This window comes from Ranitomeya variabilis, chromosome 1 (assembly GCF_051348905.1).
Source record: "Ranitomeya variabilis isolate aRanVar5 chromosome 1, aRanVar5.hap1, whole genome shotgun sequence".
Lineage (NCBI taxonomy): Eukaryota > Metazoa > Chordata > Amphibia > Anura > Dendrobatidae > Ranitomeya > Ranitomeya variabilis.
In genome coordinates, this window is record NC_135232.1 from 1,166,672,126 (window position 1) to 1,166,687,473 (window position 15,348).

Consider the following 15,348-nt stretch of genomic DNA (forward strand, 5'->3'; position numbering starts at 1 on the left):
ATTATATTCTGTATATATGAATATATCGGGTGTTATCTCCTGGAGTCGGGGGATTATATTCTGTATATATGAATATATCGGGGTGTTATCTCCTGGAGTCGCGGGATTATATTCTGTATATATGAATATATCGGGGTGTTATCTCCTGGAGTCGGGGGATTATATTCTGTATATATGAATATATCGGGTGTTATCTCCTGGAGTCGGAGGATTATATTCTGTATATATGAATATATCGGGGTGATATCTCCTGGAGTCGGAGGATTATATTCTGTATATATGAATATATCGGGGTGTTATCTCCTGGAGTCGGGGGATTATATTCTGTATATATGAATATATCGGGTGTTATCTCCTGGAGTCGGAGGATTATATTCTGTATATATGAATATATCGGGGTGTTATCTCCTGGAGTCGGGGGATTATATTCTGTATATATGAATATATCGGGGTGTTATCTCCTGGAGTCGGAGGATTATATTCTGTATATATGAATATATCGGGGTGTTATCTCCTGGAGTCGGAGGATTATATTCTGTATATATCGGGGTGTTATCTCCTGGAGTCGGGGGATTATATTCTGTATATATGAATATATCGGGTGTTATCTCCTGGAGTCGGGGGATTATATTCTGTATATATGAATATATCGGGTGTTATCTCCTGGAGTCGGAGGATTATATTCTGTATATATGAATATATCGGGGTGTTATCTCCTGGAGTCGGGGGATTATATTCTGTATATATGAATATATCGGGTGTTATCTCCTGGAGTCGGAGGATTATATTCTGTATATATGAATATATCGGGTGTTATCTCCTGGAGTCGGAGGATTATATTCTGTATATATGAATATATCGGGGTGTTATCTCCTGGAGTCGGAGGATTATATTCTGTATATATGAATATATCGGGTGTTATCTCCTGGAGTCGGGGGGATTATATTCTGTATATATGAATATATCGGGGTGTTATCTCCTGTAGTCGGAGGATTATATTCTGTATATATGAATATATCGGGGTGTTATCTCCTGGAGTCGGGGGATTATATTCTGTATATATGAATATATCGGGGTGTTATCTCCTGGAGTCGGGGGGATTATATTCTGTATATATGAATATATCGGGGTGTTATCTCCTGTAGTCGGAGGATTATATTCTGTATATATGAATATATCGGGGTGTTATCTCCTGGAGTCGGGGGATTATATTCTGTATATATGTATATATCGGGGTGTTATCTCCTGGAGTCGGGGGATTATATTCTGTATATATGAATATATCGGGGTGTTATCTCCTGGAGTCGGGGGGATTATATTCTGTATATATGAATATATCGGGGTGTTATCTCCTGTAGTCGGAGGATTATATTCTGTATATATGAATATATCGGGGTGTTATCTCCTGGAGTCGGGGGATTATATTCTGTATATATGAATATATCGGGGTGTTATCTCCTGGAGTCGGGGGATTATATTCTGTATATATGAATATATCGGGTGTTATCTCCTGGAGTCGGAGGATTATATTCTGTATATATGAATATATCGGGTGTTATCTCCTGGAGTCGGGGGATTATATTCTGTATATATGAATATATCGGGTGTTATCTCCTGGAGTCGGGGGATTATATTCTGTATATATGAATATATCGGGGTGTTATCTCCAGGAGTCGGGGGATTATATTCTGTATATATGAATATATCGGGGTGTTATCTCCTGGAGTCGGGGGATTATATTCTGTACATATGAATATATCGGGGTGTTATCTCCTGGAGTCGGAGGATTATATTCTGTATATATGAATATATCGGGTGTTATCTCCTGGAGTCGGAGGATTATATTCTGTATATATGAATATATCGGGGTGTTATCTCCTGGAGTCGGAGGATTATATTCTGTATATATGAATATATCGGGGTGTTATCTCCTGGAGTCGGGGGATTATATTCTGTATATATGAATATATCGGGGTGTTATCTCCTGGAGTCGGGGGATTATATTCTGTATATATGAATATATCGGGGTGTTATCTCCTGGAGTCGGGGGATTATATTCTGTATATATCGGGGTGTTATCTCCTGGAGTCTGAGGATTATATTCTGTATATATGAATATATCGGGTGTTATCTCCTGGAGTCGGGGGATTATATTCTGTATATATGAATATATCGGGGTGTTATCTCCTGGAGTCGGAGGATTATATTCTGTATATATCGGGGTGTTATCTCCTGGAGTCGGGGGATTATATTCTGTATATATGAATATATCGGGGTGTTATCTCCTGGAGTCGGAGGATTATATTCTGTATATATGAATATATCGGGTGTTATCTCCTGGAGTCGGAGGATTATATTCTGTATATATGAATATATCGGGTGTTATCTCCTGGAGTCGGAGGATTATATTCTGTATATATGAATATATCGGGGTGTTATCTCCTGGAGTCGGAGGATTATATTCTGTATATATGAATATATCGGGTGTTATCTCCTGGAGTCGGAGGATTATATTCTGTATATATGAATATATCGGGTGTTATCTCCTGGAGTCGGAGGATTATATTCTGTATATATGAATATATCGGGGTGTTATCTCCTGGAGTCGGAGGATTATATTCTGTATATATGAATATATCGGGGTGTTATCTCCTGGAGTCGGAGGATTATATTCTGTATATATGAATATATCGGGGTGTTATCTCCTGGAGTCGGAGGATTATATTCTGTATATATGAATATATCGGGTGTTATCTCCTGGAGTCGGGGGATTATATTCTGTATATATGAATATATCGGGTGTTATCTCCTGGAGTCGGGGGATTATATTCTGTATATATGAATATATCGGGTGTTATCTCCTGGAGTCGGGGGATTATATTCTGTATATATGAATATATCGGGGTGTTATCTCCTGGAGTCGGAGGATTATATTCTGTATATATGAATATATCGGGTGATATCTCCTGGAGTCGGAGGATTATATTCTGTATATATGAATATATCGGGTGATATCTCCTGGAGTCGGGGGATTATATTCTGTATATATCGGGGTGTTATCTCCTGGAGTCGGAGGATTATATTCTGTATATATGAATATATCGGGGTGTTATCTCCTGGAGTCGGAGGATTATATTCTGTATATATGAATATATCGGGTGATATCTCCTGGAGTCTGAGGATTATATTCTGTATATATGAATATATCGGGTGTTATCTCCTGGAGTCGGGGGATTATATTCTGTATATATCGGGGTGTTATCTCCTGGAGTCGGAGGATTATATTCTGTATATATGAATATATCGGGTGTTATCTCCTGGAGTCGGGGGATTATATTCTGTATATATGAATATATCGGGGTGATATCTCCTGGAGTCGGAGGATTATATTCTGTATATATGAATATATCGGGGTGTTATCTCCTGGAGTCGGAGGATTATATTCTGTATATATGAGTATATCGGGGTGTTATCTCCTGGAGTCGGGGGATTATATTCTGTATATATGAATATACCGGGGTGTTATGTCCTGGAGTCGGGGGATTATATTCTGTATATATGAATATATCGGGTGTTATCTCCTGGAGTCGGGGGATTATATTCTGTATATATCGGGGTGTTATCTCCTGGAGTCGGAGGATTATATTCTGTATATATGAATATATCGGGTGATATCTCCTGGAGTCGGAGGATTATATTCTGTATATATGAATATATCGGGGTGATATCTCCTGGAGTCGGAGGATTATATTCTGTATATATGAATATATCGGGGTGTTATCTCCTGGAGTCGGGGGATTATATTCTGTATATATGAATCTATCGGGTGTTATCTCCTGGAGTCGGGGGATTATATTCTGTATATATCGGGGTGTTATCTCCTGGAGTCGGGGGATTATATTCTGTATATATGAATATATCGGGGTGTTATCTCCTGGAGTCGGGGGATTATATTCTGTATATATGAATATATCGGGGTGATATCTCCTGGAGTCGGAGGATTATATTCTGTATATATGAATATATCGGGTGATATCTCCTGGAGTCGGAGGATTATATTCTGTATATATGAATATATCGGGGTGTTATCTCCTGGAGTCGGGGGATTATATTCTGTATATATGAATATATCGGGGTGTTATCTCCTGGAGTCGGGGGATTATATTCTGTATATATGAATATATCGGGTGTTATCTCCTGGAGTCGGGGATTATATTCTGTATATATGAATATATCGGGTGTTATCTCCTGGAGTCGGAGGATTATATTCTGTATATATGAATATATCGGGTGTTATCTCCTGGAGTCGGGGGATTATATTCTGTATATATGAATATATCGGGGTGTTATCTCCTGGAGTCGGGGGATTATATTCTGTATATATGAATATATCGGGGTGTTATCTCCTGGAGTCGGGGGATTATATTCTGTATATATGAATATATCGGGGTGTTATCTCCTGGAGTCGGAGGATTATATTCTGTATATATGAATATATCGGGGTGTTATCTCCTGGAGTCGGGGGATTATATTCTGTATATATGAATATATCGGGGTGTTATCTCCTGGAGTCGGAGGATTATATTCTGTATATATGAATATATCGGGGTGTTATCTCCTGGAGTCGGGGGATTATATTCTGTATATATGAATATATCGGGGTGTTATCTCCTGGAGTCGGAGGATTATATTCTGTATATATGAATATATCGGGTGTTATCTCCTGGAGTCGGAGGATTATATTCTGTATATATGAATATATCGGGTGTTATCTCCTGGAGTCGGAGGATTATATTCTGTATATATGAATATATCGGGTGTTATCTCCTGGAGTCGGGGGATTATATTCTGTATATATGAATATATGGGGTGTTATCTCCTGGAGTCGGAGGATTATATTCTGTATATATCGGGGTGTTATCTCCTGGAGTCGGGGGATTATATTCTGTATATATGAATATATCGGGGTGTTATCTCCTGGAGTCGGAGGATTATATTCTGTATATATGAATATATCGGGGTGTTATCTCCTGGAGTCGGAGGATCATATTCTGTATATATGAATATATCGGGGTGTTATCTCCTGGAGTCGGAGGATTATATTCTGTATATATCGGGGTGTTATCTCCTGGAGTCGGGGGATTATATTCTGTATATATGAATATATCGGGGTGTTATCTCCTGGAGTCGGGGGATTATATTCTGTATATATGAATATATCGGGGTGTTATCTCCTGGAGTCAGGGGATTATATTCTGTATATATGTATATATCGGGTGTTATCTCCTGGAGTCGGAGGATTATATTCTGTATATATGAATATATCGGGTGTTATCTCCTGGAGTCGGAGGATTATATTCTGTATATATGAATATATCGGGGTGTTATCTCCTGGAGTCGGAGGATTATATTCTGTATATATATGAATATATCGGGGTGTTATCTCCTGGAGTCGGGGGATTATATTCTGTATATATGAATATATCAGGTGTTATCTCCTGGAGTCGGGGGATTATATTCTGTATATATGTATATATCGGGGTGTTATCTCCTGGAGTCGGAGGATTATATTCTGTATATATGAATATATCGGGTGTTATCTCCTGGAGTCGGGGGATTATATTCTGTATATATGAATATATCGGGGTGTTATCTCCTGGAGTCGGAGGATTATATTCTGTATATATGAATATATCGGGTGTTATCTCCTGGAGTCGGAGGATTATATTCTGTATATATGAATATATCGGGGTGTTATCTCCTGGAGTCGGAGGATTATATTCTGTATATATGAATATATCGGGGTGTTATCTCCTGGAGTCGGAGGATTATATTCTGTATATATGAATATATCGGGGTGTTATCTCCTGGAGTCGGGGGATTATATTCTGAATATATCGGGTGTTATCTCCTGGAGTCGGGGGATTATATTCTGTATATATGAATATATCGGGGTGTTATCTCCTGGAGTCGGGGGATTATATTCTGTATATATGAATATATCGGGGTGTTATCTCCTGGAGTCGGGGGATTATATTCTGTATATATGAATATATCGGGTGTTATCTCCTGGAGTCGGGGGATTATATTCTGTATATATGAATATATCGGGTGTTATCTCCTGGAGTCGGAGGATTATATTCTGTATATATGAATATATCGGGGTGTTATCTCCTGGAGTCGGAGGATTATATTCTGTATATATGAATATATCGGGGTGTTATCTCCTGGAGTCGGAGGATTATGTTCTGTATATATGAATATATCGGGGTGTTATCTCCTGGAGTCGGGGGATTATATTCTGTATATATGAATATATCGGGTGATATCTCCTGGAGTCGGAGGATTATATTCTGTATATATGAATATATCGGGTGTTATCTCCTGGAGTCGGGGGATTATATTCTGTATATATGAATATATCGGGTGTTATCTCCTGGAGTCGGGGGATTATATTCTGTATATATGAATATATCGGGGTGTTATCTCCTGGAGTCGGGGGATTATATTCTGTATATATGATTATATCGGGGTGTTATCTCCTGGAGTCGGAGGATTATATTCTGTATATATGAGTATATCGGGGTGTTATCTCCTGGAGTCGGGGGATTATATTCTGTATATATGAATATATCGGGTGTTATCTCCTGGAGTCGGAGGATTATATTCTGTATATATGAATATATCGGGTGTTATCTCCTGGAGTCGGAGGATTATATTCTGTATATATGAATATATCGGGGTGTTATCTCCTGGAGTCGGGGGATTATATTCTGTATATATGAATATATCGGGTGTTATCTCCTGGAGTCGGGGGATTATATTCTGTATATATGAATATATCGGGTGTTATCTCCTGGAGTCGGAGGATTATATTCTGTATATATGAATATATCGGGTGTTATCTCCTGGAGTCGGGGGATTATATTCTGTATATATGAATATATCGGGGTGTTATCTCCTGGAGTCGGAGGATTATATTCTGTATATATGAATATATCGGGGTGTTATCTCCTGGAGTCGGAGGATTATATTCTGTATATATGAATATATCGGGGTGTTATCTCCTGGAGTCGGGGGATTATATTCTGTATATATGTATATATCGGGTGATATCTCCTGGAGTCGGAGGATTATATTCTGTATATATGAATATATCGGGGTGATATCTCCTGGAGTCGGGGGATTATATTCTGTATATATGAATATATCGGGGTGTTATCTCCTGGAGTCGGAGGATTATATTCTGTATATATGAATATATCGGGTGTTATCTCCTGGAGTCGGAGGATTATATTCTGTATATATGAATATATCGGGGTGTTATCTCCTGGAGTCGGGGGATTATATTCTGTATATATGAATATATCGGGGTGTTATCTCCTGGAGTCGGAGGATTATATTCTGTATATATGAATATATCGGGGTGTTATCTCCTGGAGTCGGGGGGATTATATTCTGTATATATGAATATATCGGGGTGTTATCTCCTGGAGTCGGAGGATTATATTCTGTATATATGAATATATCGGGGTGTTATCTCCTGGAGTCGGGGGATTATATTCTGAATATATCGGGTGTTATCTCCTGGAGTCGGAGGATTATATTCTGTATATATGAATATATCGGGGTGTTATCTCCTGGAGTCGGGGGATTATATTCTGTATATATCGGGTGTTATTTCCTGGAGTCGGAGGATTATATTCTGTATATATGAATATATCGGGTGTTATCTCCTGGAGTCGGGGGATTATATTCTGTATATATGTATATATCGGGTGATATCTCCTGGAGTCGGGGGATTATATTCTGTATATATGAATATATCGGGGTGATATCTCCTGGAGTCGGAGGATTATATTCTGTATATATGAATATATCGGGTGTTATCTCCTGGAGTCGGGGGATTATATTCTGTATATATGAATATATCGGGGTGTTATCTCCTGGAGTCGGAGGATTATATTCTGTATATATGAATATATCGGGGTGTTATCTCCTGGAGTCGGAGGATTATATTCTGTATATATGAATATATCGGGTGTTATCTCCTGGAGTCGGGGGATTATATTCTGTATATATGATTATATCGGGGTGTTATCTCCTGGAGTCGGGGGATTATATTCTGTATATATGAATATATCGGGTGTTATCTCCTGGAGTCGGGGGATTATATTCTGTATATATGAATATATCGGGGTGTTATCTCCTGGAGTCGGAGGATTATATTCTGTATATATGAATATATCGGGGTGTTATCTCCTGGAGTCGGAGGATTATATTCTGTATATATGAATATATCGGGGTGTTATCTCCTGGAGTCGGAGGATTATATTCTGTATATATGAATATATCGGGGTGTTATCTCCTGGAGTCGGAGGATTATATTCTGTATATATGAATATATCGGGGTGTTATCTCCTGGAGTCGGGGGATTATATTCTGTATATATGAATATATCGGGGTGTTATCTCCTGGAGTCGGGGGATTATATTCTGTATATATGAATATATCGGGGTGTTATCTCCTGGAGTCGGAGGATTATATTCTGTATATATGAATATATCGGGGTGTTATCTCCTGGAGTCGGAGGATTATATTCTGTATATATGAATATATCGGGGTGTTATCTCCTGGAGTCGGAGGATTATATTCTGTATATATGAATATATCGGGTGATATCTCCTGGAGTCGGGGGATTATATTCTGTATATATGAATATAGCGGGGTGTTATCTCCTGGAGTCGGGGGATTATATTCTGTATATATCGGGGTGTTATCTCCTGGAGTCGGGGGATTATATTCTGTATATATGAATATATCGGGGTGTTATCTCCTGGAGTCGGAGGATTATATTCTGTATATATGAATATATCGGGGTGTTATCTCCTGGAGTCGGGGGATTATATTCTGTATATATGAATATATCGGGTGTTATCTCCTGGAGTCGGAGGATTATATTCTGTATATATGAATATATCGGGGTGTTATCTCCTGGAGTCGGGAGGATTATATTCTGTATATATGAATATATCGGGTGTTATCTCCTGGAGTCGGAGGATTATATTCTGTATATATGAATATATCGGGGTGTTATCTCCTGGAGTCGGAGGATTATATTCTGTATATATGTATATATCGGGGTGTTATCTCCTGGAGTCGGGGGATTATATTCTGTATATATGAATATATCGGGGTGTTATCTCCTGGAGTCGGGGGATTATATTCTGTATATATGAATATATCGGGGTGTTATCTCCTGGAGTCGGGGGATTATATTCTGTATATATGAATATATCGGGGTGTTATCTCCTGGAGTCGGGGGATTATATTCTGTATATATGAATATATCGGCTGTTATCTCCTGGAGTCGGAGGTTTATATTCTGTATATATGAATATATCGGGTGTTATCTCCTGGAGTCGGGGGATTATATTCTGTATATATGAATATATCGGGGTGTTATCTCCTGGAGTCGGAGGATTATATTCTGTATATATGAATATATCGGGTGTTATCTCCTGGAGTCGGAGGATTATATTCTGTATATATGAATATATCGGGGTGTTATCTCCTGGAGTCGGAGGATTATATTCTGTATATATGAATATATCGGGGTGTTATCTCCTGGAGTCGGGGGATTATATTCTGTATATATGAATATATCGGGTGTTATCTCCTGGAGTCGGAGGATTATATTCTGTATATATGAATATATCGGGGTGTTATCTCCTGGAGTCGGAGGATTATATTCTGTATATATGAATATATCGGGGTGTTATCTCCTGGAGTCGGGGGATTGTATTCTGTATATATGAATATATTGGGGTGTTATCTCCTGGAGTCGGAGGATTATATTCTGTATATATGAATATATCGGGTGTTATCTCCTGGAGTCGGAGGATTATATTCTGTATATATGAATATATCAGGGTGTTATCTCCTGGAGTCGGAGGATTATATTCTGTATATATGAATATATCAGGGTGTTATCTCCTGGAGTCGGAGGATTATATTCTGTATATATGAATATATCGGGGTGTTATCTCCTGGAGTTGGGGGATTATATTCTGTATATATGAATATATCGGGTGTTATCTCCTGGAGTCGGAGGATTATATTCTGTATATATGAATATATCGGGGTGTTATCTCCTGGAGTCGGAGGATTATATTCTGTATATATGAATATATCGGGGTGTTATCTCCTGGAGTCGGAGGATTATATTCTGTATATATGAATATATCGGGTGTTATCTCCTGGAGTCGGGGGATTATATTCTGTATATATGAATATATCGGGGTGTTATCTCCTGGAGTCGGAGGATTATATTCTGTATATATGAATATATCGGGTGTTATCTCCTGGAGTCGGGGGATTATATTCTGTATATATGAATATATCGGGGTGTTATCTCCTGGAGTCGGAGGATTATATTCTGTATATATGAATATATCGGGGTGTTATCTCCTGGAGTCGGGGGATTATATTCTGAATATATGAATATATCGGGGTGATATCTCCTGGAGTCGGAGGATTATATTCTGTATATATGAATATATCGGGGTGTTATCTCCTGGAGTCGGAGGATTATATTCTGTATATATGAATATATCGGGGTGTTATCTCCTGGAGTCGGAGGATTATATTCTGTATATATGAATATATCGGGTGTTATCTCCTGGAGTCGGAGGATTATATTCTGTATATATGAATATATCGGGTGTTATCTCCTGGAGTCGGGGGATTATATTCTGTATATATGAATATATCGGGGTGTTATCTCCTGGAGTCGGGGGATTATATTCTGAATATATCGGGTGTTATCTCCTGGAGTCGGAGGATTATATTCTGTATATATGAATATATCGGGGTGTTATCTCCTGGAGTCGGGGGATTATATTCTGTATATATGAATATATCGGGGTGATATCTCCTGGAGTCGGAGGATTATATTCTGTATATATGAATATATCGGGGTGATATCTCCTGGAGTCGGGGGATTATATTCTGTATATATGAATATATCGGGGTGTTATCTCCTGGAGTCGGAGGATTATATTCTGTATATATGAATATATCGGGGTGTTATCTCCTGTAGTCGGAGGATTATATTCTGTATATATGAATATATCGGGGTGTTATCTCCTGGAGTCGGGGGATTATATTCTGTATATATGAATATATCGGGTGTTATCTCCTGGAGTCGGGGGATTATATTCTGTATATATGAATATATCGGGTGTTATCTCCTGAAGTCGGAGGATTATATTCTGTATATATGAATATATCGGGGTGTTATCTCCTGGAGTCGGAGGATTATATTCTGTATATATGAATATATCGGGGTGTTATCTCCTGGAGTCGGGGGATTATATTCTGTATATATGAATATATCGGGGTGTTATCTCCTGTAGTCGGAGGATTATATTCTGTATATATGAATATATCGGGTGTTATCTCCTGGAGTCGGGGGATTATATTCTGTATATATGAATATATCGGGGTGTTATCTCCTGGAGTCGGGGGATTATATTCTGTATATATGAATATATCGGGGTGTTATCTCCTGGAGTCGGAGGATTATATTCTGTATATATGAATATATCGGGTGTTATCTCCTGGAGTCGGAGGATTATATTCTGTATATATGAATATATCGGGGTGTTATCTCCTGGAGTCGGGGGATTATATTCTGTATATATCGGGGTGTTATCTCCTGGAGTCGGAGGATTATATTCTGTATATATGAATATATCGGGGTGTTATCTCCTGGAGTCGGAGGATTATATTCTGTATATATGAATATATCGGGGTGATATCTCCTGGAGTCGGAGGATTATATTCTGTATATATGAATATATCGGGTGATATCTCCTGGAGTCGGAGGATTATATTCTGTATATATGAATATATCGGGGTGATATCTCCTGGAGTCGGGGGATTATATTCTGTATATATGAATATATCGGGGTGTTATCTCCTGGAGTCGGAGGATTATATTCTGTATATATGAATATATCGGGGTGTTATCTCCTGGAGTCGGGGGATTATATTCTGTATATATGAATATATCGGGTGTTATCTCCTGGAGTCGGAGGATTATATTCTGTATATATGTATATATCGGGGTGTTATCTCCTGGAGTCGGAGGATTATATTCTGTATATATGAATATATCGGGGTGTTATGTCCTGGAGTCGGAGGATTATATTCTGTATATATGAATATATCGGGGTGTTATCTCCTGGAGTCGGAGGATTATATTCTGTATATATGAATATATCGGGGTGTTATCTCCTGGAGTCGGAGGATTATATTCTGTATATATGAATATATCGGGGTGTTATCTCCTGGAGTCGGAGGATTATATTCTGTATATATGAATATATCGGGTGTTATCTCCTGGAGTCGGGGGATTATATTCTGTATATATGAATATATCGGGGTGTTATCTCCTGGAGTCGGGGGATTATATTCTGTATATATGAATATATCGGGTGTTATCTCCTGGAGTCGGAGGATTATATTCTGTATATATGAATATATCGGGGTGTTATCTCCTGGAGTCGGGGGATTATATTCTGTATATACGAATATATCGGGGTGTTATCTCCTGGAGTCGGGGGATTATATTCTGTATATATGTATATATCGGGGTGTTATTTCCTGGAGTCGGGGGATTATATTCTGTATATATGAATATATCGGGGTGTTATCTCCTGGAGTCGGAGGATTATATTCTGTACATATGAATATATCGGGGTGTTATCTCCTGGAGTCGGGGGATTATATTCTGTATATATGAATATATCGGGGTGTTATCTCCTGGAGTCGGAGGATTATATTCTGTATATATGAATATATCGGGGTGTTATCTCCTGGAGTCGGGGGATTATATTCTGTATATATGAATATATCGGGGTGTTATCTCCTGGAGTCGGAGGATTATATTCTGTATATATGAATATATCGGGGTGTTATCTCCTGGAGTCGGAGGATTATATTCTGTATATATGAATATATCGGGGTGTTATCTCCTGGAGTCGGAGGATTATATTCTGTATATATGAATATATCGGGTGTTATCTCCTGGAGTCGGAGGATTATATTCTGTATATATGAATATATCGGGGTGTTATCTCCTGGAGTCGGAGGATTATATTCTGTATATATGAATATATCGGGGTGTTATCTCCTGGAGTCGGAGGATTATATTCTGTATATATGAATATATCGGGTGTTATCTCCTGGAGTCGGAGGATTATATTCTGTATATATGAATATATCGGGGTGTTATCTCCTGGAGTCGGGGGATTATATTCTGTATATATCGGGGTGTTATCTCCTGGAGTCGGAGGATTATATTCTGTATATATGAATATATCGGGGTGTTATCTCCTGGAGTCGGAGGATTATATTCTGTATATATGAATATATCGGGGTGATATCTCCTGGAGTCGGAGGATTATATTCTGTATATATGAATATATCGGGTGATATCTCCTGGAGTCGGAGGATTATATTCTGTATATATGAATATATCGGGGTGATATCTCCTGGAGTCGGGGGATTATATTCTGTATATATGAATATATCGGGGTGTTATCTCCTGGAGTCGGGGGATTATATTCTGTATATATGAATATATCGGGGTGATATCTCCTGGAGTCGGAGGATTATATTCTGTATATATGAATATATCGGGGTGATATCTCCTGGAGTCGGAGGATTATATTCTGTATATATGAATATATCGGGGTGTTATCTCCTGGAGTCGGAGGATTATATTCTGTATATATGAATATATCGGGGTGATATCTCCTGGAGTCGGAGGATTATATTCTGTATATATGAATATATCGGGGTGTTATCTCCTGGAGTCGGGGGATTATATTCTGTATATATGAATATATCGGGGTGTTATCTCCTGGAGTCGGAGGATTATATTCTGTATATATGAATATATCGGGGTGATATCTCCTGGAGTCGGAGGATTATATTCTGTATATATGAATATATCGGGGTGTTATCTCCTGGAGTCGGAGGATTATATTCTGTATATATGAATATATCGGGTGTTATCTCCTGGAGTCGGAGGATTATATTCTGTATATATGAATATATCGGGGTGTTATCTCCTGGAGTCGGGGGATTATATTCTGTATATACGAATATATCGGGGTGTTATCTCCTGGAGTCGGGGGATTATATTCTGTATATATGTATATATCGGGGTGTTATTTCCTGGAGTCGGGGGATTATATTCTGTATATATGAATATATCGGGGTGTTATCTCCTGGAGTCGGAGGATTATATTCTGTATATATGAATATATCGGGGTGTTATCTCCTGGAGTCGGGGGATTATATTCTGTATATATAGGGGTGTTATCTCCTGGAGTCGGAGGATTATATTCTGTATATATCGGGGTGTTATCTCCTGGAGTCGGAGGATTATATTCTGTATATATCGGGGTGTTATCTCCTGGAGTCGGAGGATTATATTCTGTATATATGAATATATCGGGGTGTTATCTCCTGGAGTCGGAGGATTATATTCTGTATATATGAATATATCGGGGTGATATCTCCTGGAGTCGGGGGATTATATTCTGTATATATGAATATATCGGGGTGTTATCTCCTGGAGTCGGAGGATTATATTCTGTATATATGAATATATCGGGGTGTTATCTCCTGGAGTCGGAGGATTATATTCTGTATATATGAATATATCGGGGTGTTATCTCCTGGAGTCGGAGGATTATATTCTGTATATATGAATATATCGGGGTGTTATCTCCTGGAGTCGGGGGATTATATTCTGTATATATGAATATATCGGGGTGTTATCTCCTGGAGTCGGGGGATTATATTCTGTATATATCGGGGTGTTATCTCCTGGAGTCGGAGGATTATATTCTGTATATATGAATATATCGGGGTGTTATCTCCTGGAGTCGGAGGATTATATTCTGTATATATGAATATATCGGGGTGATATCTCCTGGAGTCGGGGGATTATATTCTGTATATATGAATATATCGGGGTGTTATCTCCTGGAGTCGGAGGATTATATTCTGTATATATGAATATATCGGGGTGTTATCTCCTGGAGTCGGAGGATTATATTCTGTATATATGAATATATCGGGGTGTTATCTCCTGGAGTCGGAGGATTATATTCTGTATATATGAATATATCGGGGTGTTATCTCCTGGAGTCGGGGGATTATATTCTGTATATATGAATATATCGGGGTGTTATCTCCTGGAGTCGGAGGATTATATTCTGTATATATGAATATATCGGGAAGTTATCTCCTGGAGTCGGGGGATTATAT

General features: G+C 38.4%; 1 protein-coding gene across 1 annotated transcript in view; it reads left to right on the forward strand.

Moving 5' to 3' along the window:
- Nucleotides 1–15,348, forward strand: part of TLX2 (T cell leukemia homeobox 2) — a 171,863-nt gene that overhangs the window by 18,686 nt on the left and 137,829 nt on the right. The gene's annotated exons all lie outside the window — the stretch shown is intronic.